Genomic DNA, 6,678 nt, shown 5'->3' on the forward strand with positions numbered 1-6,678 from the left:
CGGCGATTCAAATCGCGGAAGATCCGATCCAAGCGCCGAACGGACGGTGCCTCCGCTTTCAACACACATACAGCTAGGGGACGTCTCTTCCTTCTTGATCCAGCAAGGGGAGAGGAGAAGTTGAGGGAAAGCTCCGGCAGCACGACGGCGTAGTGGTGGAGCTTGCGGTTCTCCGGCAGGGCTTCGCCAAGCACTACGGAGGAGGAGGTGTTGGAGGAGGGAGGGGCCGCGCCAGGGGAAGGGGGTGCGGCTTCCCTCTCTCTCCCTCACTATATATAGGGGGAAGGGGGAGGAGGATGCACCCTAGGGTTTCTCCTAGGGGGCGGTGGCCAAGGCAGATTGGATCTTCCTAGGGAAATCCTAGGGAGACTTGCCCCCCAAGCCAAGCCAGGTGGAGGCGCCCCGCCTCTCCAAGTTACGTGAGATGGGGTGGGAGGGGCGCACAACCCCTTAGTGGGCTGCTGTGCCCCATCCCCTTGGCCCATAAGGCCCTCCAACGCTTGCCGGGGCCTTCGAAACTCCTTTCGGTCACGCTGGTCGTCTCCCGGTACTCCCAGAACAATTCCGGACTCCAATACCCTTCGTCCAATATATTGATCTTCACCTCAGGACCATCCCGGAGTTCCTCATCATGTCCGGGATCTCATTCGGGACTCCGAACAACCTTCCGCAACCACATACTATTCCCATTACAACTCTAGCGTCACCGAACCTTAAGTGTGTAGACCCTACGGGTTCGGGAACCATGCAGACATGACCGAGACACCTCTCCGGCCAATAACCAATAGCGGGATCTGGATACCATATTGGCTCCCACATGTTCCATATGATCTCATCGGATGAACCACGATGTCGGGGATTCAATCAATCCCGTATACAATTCCCTTTGTCTATCATTATGTTACTTTCCCGAGATTTGATCGTCGGTATCCCCATACCTCATTCAATCTCATTACTGGAGAGTCTCTTTACTCGTTCCGTAATGCATGATCCCGTGGGTAACTCCTTAGTCACATTGAGCTCATTATGATGATGCATTACCGAGTGGGCCCAGAGATACCTCTCCGTCATACGGAGTGACAAATCCCAGTCTCGATTCGTGCCAACCCAACACACACTTTAGGAGATACCTGTAGTGCACCTTTATATTCACCCAGTTACATTGTGAGATTTGATATACCCAAAGCACTCCTACGGTATCTGGGAGTTGCACAATCTCATGGTCTAAGGAAATGATACTTGACATTAGAAAAGCTCTAGCAAACGAACTACACGATCTTGTGCTATGCTTAGGATTGGGTCTTGTCCATCAGATCATTCTCCTAATGATGTGATCCCATTATCAACGACATCTAATGTCCACGGTTAGGAAACCACAACCATCTATTGATCAACGAGCTAGTCAACTAGAGGCTCACGAGGGACATGTTGTGATCTATGTATTCACACATGTATTATCGTTTCCGGTTAATACAATTATAGCATGAACAATAGACAATTATCATGAACAAGGAAATATAATAATAGCCATTTTATTATTGCCTCTAGGGCATATTTCCAACACCATCAACATCCAAAGATCCTCCGTCAAGCAAATACCTCAAGGTGGGAGACAACTTGTACGTGTGCATTAGCTCCAGTTGAAGGGGGGTTCTGGACGAAGATATCATACCTGTTGCCGGGATGAAGATCGTTGATGAACCAGGCACCAAAGTAGTGGATCCAAAGAAGAGCAACTCATCAAAGCAGCAACTTCCGATAACTCCAAGCGCTTTTCCGCAGCCAAACAGAGAGCATATACTCTAGGGCAGCAGTTATGGATGCAACAGAGAAAGACTTCCAGAAGCGTGTCGAGGACACACAAATTTGGTATGCCAAAGCTATCCAAGAGGTGACCAGCTTTCGGGAGCAGGTGGCCAAGGGCTGGGAAAAGCTCATACTGGAGAAGTCAGATGTTGAGAAGGCACAGGATGAGGCCAAACAGAGGATAGCAGAAGAGGATGTTGCACTAACTAGGTGCAAGGTCGATCTTGACGCCTGAGGGAGTCCTGGATTAGGGGGTCCTGGGCGTCTGGGCTATGTGACATGGTCCGGACTAATGGGCCGTGAAGATACAAGACTAAAGGCCTTCCCCCGTGTCCGGACGGGACTCTCTTTTGCGTGGATGGCAAGTCTGGCGCTCGGATATGAAGTTTCCTTTCTCTGTAAACTGACTCTGTACAACCATAGGCCCCTCTGGTGTCTATATAAGCCGGAGGGTTTAGTCCATAGAGACAATGATAATCATACAGGCTAGACATCTAGGGTTTAGCCATTACGATCTCGAGGTAGATCAACTCTTGTAACCCCCATACTCATCAAATTCAATCAAGTAGGAAGTAGGGTATTACCTCCATTAAGAGGGCCCGAACCTGGGTAAACATCGTGTCCCCTGCCTCCTGTTACCTTTGATCCTCAGAGGCATAGGTCAGGCCCCCCTACCCGAGATCTACCGGTTTTGACACCGACATTGGTGCTTTCATTGAGAGTTCCACTTTGTTGTCAACAGAAGGCTCGATGGCTAGTTTGATCATCTTCAACGATGCCGTTTCCTGGGAAGTTTTCCTCCCCGGCCAAATCTTTGTATTCGATGGTTTCGTTCTGCATGCCAACTCGATTGGCCACCTCGAACAGATCGATAGCTATGCCCCTGATCATCCGATTAGTTCTGGGAATCTGAATAATGTCGCTGATATTCGAGGATTTTTGATCTTCGAAGGGTTCGCGGCCCCAAACACCGCTCTGGCCTTAGATCTGGAGCGAGCTACCAGATCCGAAGATGGGAGTTTGGAGCCCACCGGACTCTCCGCTGCAAATCACATTGCCACAGACCCGAAGGCAATTGTATCTATGGCAAACTCAGAAGAGCCGGACTCGCCCCCTGAATCCAGATCCGAACCCTTGCTCTTAAACTAGGCTCCGGACTTAATGCGATCCCTTGCCATTACAATGGAATCACTGCCAAACTACGCCCTGTCTGGGCTAGGGGCTGAGTGCAGGGAATTTCACGCCCCACCCACCTCCCACTTCATAGCCACCATCGAGGATTTAACCGACATGCTGGATTACAACTCCGAAGACATCGACGGTATGGACGACGATGCCGGAGACACACAGGGTCAAAACCCGCCGATTACCGGACGTTGGACGGCCATCTCCACATATGACATGTATATGGTGGACACACCTAAGGATGACGACGAAGGCAGGAAGTACCCGGTTGAGGATTGAGGGAGTCCTGGATTAGGGGGTCCTCGGACAGCCGGACTATATACTTTGGCCGGATTGTTGGGCTATGAAGATACAAGATTGAAGGCTTCGTCCTGTGTCCAGGTGGGACTCTCCTTTGCGTGGAAGGCAAGCTTGGCGTTTCGGATATGTCGATATCCTTCTCTGTAACCGACTCTGTGTAACCCTAGCCCCCTCCGGTGTCTATATAAACCGGAGGGTTTAGACCGTGGGGCAACAACAATCATAATCATAGGCTAGCTTCTAGGGTTTAGCCTCTACGATCTTGTGGTAGATCAACTCTTGTAATACTCATATCATCAAGATCAATCAAGCAGGAAGTAGGGTATTACCTCCATCGAGAGGGCCCGAACCTGGGTAAACATTGTGTCCCCCGCCTCCTGTTACCATCAGCCTTAGACGCACAGTTCGGGACCCCCTACCCGAGATCTGCCGGTTTTGACATCGACATTGGTGCTTTCATTGAGAGTTCCACTGTGCCTTCACGATAAAGGCTTGATGGCTCCTTCGATCATCGGTAACGATGCGATCCAGGGTGAGGTTTTTCTCCCCGGACAGATCTTCGTATTCGGCGGCTTCATACTGCGGGCCAACTCGCTTGGCCATCTAGAGCAGATTGATAGCTACGCCCCTGGCCATCAGGCCAGATTTGGAAGCTTGAACTACACTGCCGATATCCGCAGAGACTTGATCTTCGACGGATTCGAGCTCGTGTTAGGCGCGCCGCACAATTACGACGAGCATGACTTAGCTCTGCCATGGGACGGTGTTCGGGAGATCGCACCTGTGGTTACTCTGGCCCTCAATCCAGAGCAGATCGTGCCATCCGAGGACGGGTGGATGGACCTCGCCACGGAGGCCGCACACTCAGTGGCGATAGAGCCGAATACTAACTTCACCTCCTATGAGACATGTGTTACCGAACCCTTGGATTCATCCCCGGCCATAGGCTCTGAACCGCCTGCGTCCATGCCTATCCGATCTGATTGGGCACCGATCATGGAGTTTACCTCCATGGATATTTTTCAGCACTAGCCCTTGGGCGATGTGCTAGATTCATTGAGGTCTCTCTCCTTGTCAGGAGACCCTCGTCCGAACTATGTCCGGCTCGACTGGGAAGCGGACGACGAAGGAATTCGTTCCCCACCCACCACCCACTTAATAGCCACTGTCGACGACTTAACCGACATGCTTGATTTTGACTCCGAAGACATCAACGGTATGGACGACGATGCAGGAGAGGAACAGGAACCACCGCCCATAGGGCGCTGGACAACCACTTCATCACACGATATATACATGGTGGATACACCCAAAGAAAACAACGACGAGGAATGGAAGGATGCAGCGAAGGATAGTCCCCTTGAGAAGAAACCAAAGCGACGACGTAGGCGCCGCTCCAAATCCCGCCTCAGCAAAAATAGCAATAACAGCGCAAGAAAGAATAATACCCCGGTCGACTCCAAAGGAAACAACGACCATATGGACCCAGCGATAGAGAAGGATGAGCCAGCGGACGGCGAACATAGTACGGAGCCGCTGTCCGATCACGGCGACGCCGAGGGTAAAGCTCATTAACCTGTCTCCGGAGAGGAGAACAGTCCGGACGACGATGCACACATCATCCCGGAAAGGCACTTGGAACAAGAGAACCTCCATAGAAGGCTTATTGCCACCGCGAGGAGCCTGAAGAAGCAAAAGCAAAGGCTTAAGGCCGCGCAGAATACGCTCAACAGCAGATGGAACAAAGTGCTTGACACTGAAGAAAAGTACGACGACAGCCGCCACACAAAGAGCTATCCAAAGCGCAAGCTACTGCCTAAATTCGACGGCGAGGCTTTAGATCTCATTCAGCCGAAAAATAAAACGGCCGATCAGCCGGATCGACCACCCCGTGGCCGCGACAGGGCGGCTAACGAAGTCGCACACAAGTCAGCACACGATTTACATGAAGACCTGCACAAAAAGCCGGCATGGCCAGGTCCATCTACGGATCTAAGAAGCGGGCTCCGGCACAGAATCATGGCCGCCCAAACGACTATAGTGACCGAATAATAGCTCGGAATGAAAACCAAATGCTACAATCGTCAGAAGAATGCCATGACACATCCAAATACAGGGGTGCCGTGCACCCCCTATGCTTCACCGATGAGGTGCTGGATCATGAATTTCCAGAGGGATTGAAACCCGTGAACATAGAGGCATATGACGGAACGACAGACTCTAGGGTCTGGATTGAGGACTTTGTCCTTCACATCCACATGGCTCGCGGAGATTATCTCCACGCCATCAAATACCCGCCCCTCAAGTTGAAAGGACCATCTCGGCGCTGGCTGAAAAGCCTCCCTGAAAACTCAATTGGAAGCTGGGAAGATCTTGAGGATGCTTTTAGGGCCAATTTTCAAGGGACCTACGTCCGACCTCCGGACGCAGACGATTTAAGTCACATAATTCAACAACCCGGAGAGTCAGCCAGAAAGCTTTGGAACAAATTTCTCACAAAGAAGAATCAAATCGTCGACTGCCCGGATGCCGAAGCCTTAGCGGCTTTCAAGCACAGTGTCCGGGACGAATGGCTCGCCAGACACCTCGGCCAGGAAAAACCAAGGACAATGATAGCCCTAACAAGCCTTATGACCCGCTTTTGCGCGGGCGAAGACAGTTGGCTGGCCCGTAGCGGCACCAGCAACCCAGGCACATCCGAAGTTAGGGATGGCAATGGGAAACCGCAACGCAATAAGAGCAAGCGTCGAAACAACAAAGACAACCCTGACAACACGGCGGAAAATGCCGGATTCAGGGGCTCTCGACCTGGTCAACGGAAAAAGCCATTTAAAGGCAGCAGAGATGGACCGTCCAGCCTAAACAAGATTCTAGACAGATTATGTCAGATTCATGGCACCTCCGACAAACCTGCAAATCACACCAACAGAGAATTCTGGGTCTTCAAGCAGGCCGACAAGCTAAACACCGAACACAAGGGGAGGGAGACACCAAGCAAAGACGAGGATGAGCCTCGCCAGCCGAACATCGGGGGACAGAAAAATTCCCACCAGAGGTCAAAACACTGAACATGATTTATGCAACTCACATACCGAAGAGGAGGCGCCAGCGCGCACCCCGAGACGTATACACCGTGGAGCTCGTCACCCCCAAGTTCAACCCTTGGTCGGCCTGCCCGATCACTTTTGATCGCAGGGATCACCCGACTAGTATCCGGCACGGAGGATCGGCTGCCTTGGTGCTAGACCCAATAATTGACGGATACCATTTCACCCGAGTCCTTATGGACAGCGGCAGTAGTATTAATCTGATATATTAGGACACCGTCCGCAAAATGGGGATAGACCCGACAAGAATCAACCAAAGCAATACTACCTTTAAAGGAGT

This window comes from Triticum urartu, chromosome 7A, assembly GCF_056163025.1.
Source record: "Triticum urartu cultivar PI428250 chromosome 7A, HENAU_Tu73, whole genome shotgun sequence".
Taxonomy (NCBI): Eukaryota; Viridiplantae; Streptophyta; class Magnoliopsida; order Poales; family Poaceae; genus Triticum; species Triticum urartu.